This window comes from Octopus bimaculoides, chromosome 30 (assembly GCF_046866305.1).
Source record: "Octopus bimaculoides isolate indiv1 chromosome 30, ASM4686630v1, whole genome shotgun sequence".
NCBI classification, from domain to species: domain Eukaryota; kingdom Metazoa; phylum Mollusca; class Cephalopoda; order Octopoda; family Octopodidae; genus Octopus; species Octopus bimaculoides.
Window position 1 is genome coordinate 8674437 of NC_142957.1, and position 2500 is coordinate 8676936.

Below are 2500 nucleotides of genomic sequence, written 5' to 3' on the forward strand. Positions count from 1 at the left end.
GTTGTTGTGACTGCAGCGCTATGGCTAAATACTAGTAAAATTAATAATAATAAAAACAGCTACAATAGCAGCAGCAGTGGTGGTGGTGGTGGTGGCGATGGTATGGAAGCCTGTACATTTGTCTGCGTGAATCACACCACTGTTTATCATCATCACCATCATTATCATCACCATCAATATAAACAGCACTCCAATAATGATGATGTCACTGGTAGTTGTAGTAGTACTAGTGGTGGTGGTGGTGGTGGTGATACCATTTAGCCAAGATACCAGTGGAATGGTGGTGGTGATAGCTAGAATACGTTTGGCTGCAAGATTACCATTGTCTGTTGCAACAGTATATATAGCAGATCATTGTACACACACACACACATATATATATATATATATATATATATATATATACACAGGGGAGAATATATGTATATACGAAGAGAGAGTATATGTGTATGTAGGTAGAGAGAGTGTATATATGCGTATATGTAGAGAGTGAGAGAGAGGGATGTATGTGTTTATGTATGTAATGTACTTATAAGCTATTTGCTTTGCCCTGTCAAAGACAGCTAAGATCCTACAAGAAACTATTATTATTATTTCCCATTTACAAGTGCGTATGAGACAAAAAATGATAGGACTACAATTATGTATGTATATAATTATATAGAGAGAGTATGCGGCTAATAGATGTGCGTGTATATATTATATATGGAGAGATAAACAGATTTCTATGTGTATCAGAGATCGGCCTTTGTTCAGTATATAACATGTATATATATATATATATAAATATATTTGCGTGTATATGTGTGTGCGCTCAGCTGTTGCTGGTGTTTGTATATATTAATGAGTGTGTTGACACCAGATCGGTCAAGTGCTGTGTTTACGTATTGCTGTTGTATACATTATATACACAAGCCACAACAACGATGATGATGATGATGATGATGATGATAATAAAGCTGTTGTTGTTGTTGTTGTTGTGGTGGTGGTGGTAGTTATATGTTGTTTTTCTTGATCTGTTTTGATTAAATAGTAATTAGCGCTGTTTTTGTTGACAATTATGATAATCTCTCTCTCTTTATATATATATATATATATATATATATATATATATATATATATATATATATATATATATACGACACAAACCCTAAGTAAGAATGATCGGGAAAACAAAACGTGGAATAAAAGGGCTGATACGGAACAAGGAAGTGGGATGATCTAGAAGGGATGGCAGCAAAATTACCTAGGGACTCCTTTCTGGCATGCTAATCAAGCAAATCAAAACACACACACACACACGTATATAACAAAATATATGTGTATGTATGAATGTATATATAAATATATAAATGCCTATATATTTATGTGTGGCTATATATGTATGTAGATGTCTAGATGCGTGTTTGTATTATGAACGTATATATATATATTTAAAGGTTTGAAGGTATATACGTATTTATGAATGTATATATATATAAATAAATATATATATATATGTAGGAATATATAAATGTATGTATGAAGTTATTTATAAATGAATATATATATATACGATTATATTAATTGATAATACCAAATACAGCAGGTGCTCCTAAAATCCAAGCAGATAGACAGATCTACCCTGTTACGACTACTAATTTCTACATCTATTGCTGTTGCACAGCTTCTGTCTTAGATGTAACGTTCCATCATGTCATACAACACAGTTGTTGCTCCTTCTTCAGTTTCCATAAAGGGTGGAATTGGTAAAAGAGAGATGCGGAAAGCAGAGCCATTTGGCATCATCGTCTAAGACGGTTCCATACTGTCAATGTAAAGCCTGTGTGACTGTAGAGAGAGACAGAAATGTGATTGTAAGTCCTTGTATTATCTTTTTTTTCCACCGATTTCTTGTCTCGATTTGTCCTCTTTGATAATATTGTTTTACAACAATCAACATTAAATGAAGTAAAGCCAAAGGCGGAGTGATACTTCACACTCTCACTCACTCTCTCTCTCTCTCTATGTCTTGCACTTTCACTCAGTTGTTTGTTTGGTATCTCTCTCTTTGTCCCCCCACTCTTTACCTTTCTTACTATCTTTCTCACTGCTACTCTCAGTTCCACTCTTTCACTCTCTTTCTTTTTCACTGGTACCCTCTTATTCTGTCAAGCTCTATCTCTCACCGCTACTCTTTTATACTTTCTCTCACTCTTACTCTTACTCACTCAGCCACACTTCAATTTTCTCGGTCAATCTCTCTCTTTCTCTCTTACTCAACCTTCTCATTCATTCTGCTATTCGTTCGTGACTCTTTCTCTCTATCAGTCTTTCTTTTCTTATTTCAACACTCACCCTGTGCAACACTTGCACGCTGTCTATTTTTCACGCTCTCCCCTCCCTCTCATTATGCTGTTTGTTTGGCGAGTCTATCTCTCTCTCTTTCTCTTTTCCACTCACTCTATATTTATTTTGTCAGTCGCTCCCTCTCTCTCTCTTTCACTAACTATCCCCCCTC

At 35.1% G+C, this 2500-nt stretch overlaps 1 protein-coding gene across 1 annotated transcript in view; it reads right to left on the reverse strand.

The window, feature by feature from the left end:
• LOC106876056 (serine/threonine-protein kinase unc-51) overlaps positions 1-2047 on the reverse strand; it is a 115916-nt gene extending 113869 nt beyond the window's left edge. The window contains exon 1 of the mRNA XM_089346187.1: positions 1577-2047. The gene's annotated coding sequence lies outside the window, so the exon portion shown is untranslated. The remainder of the gene's footprint in view (positions 1-1576) is intronic.
• Positions 2048-2500: the final 453 nt, after the last annotated feature.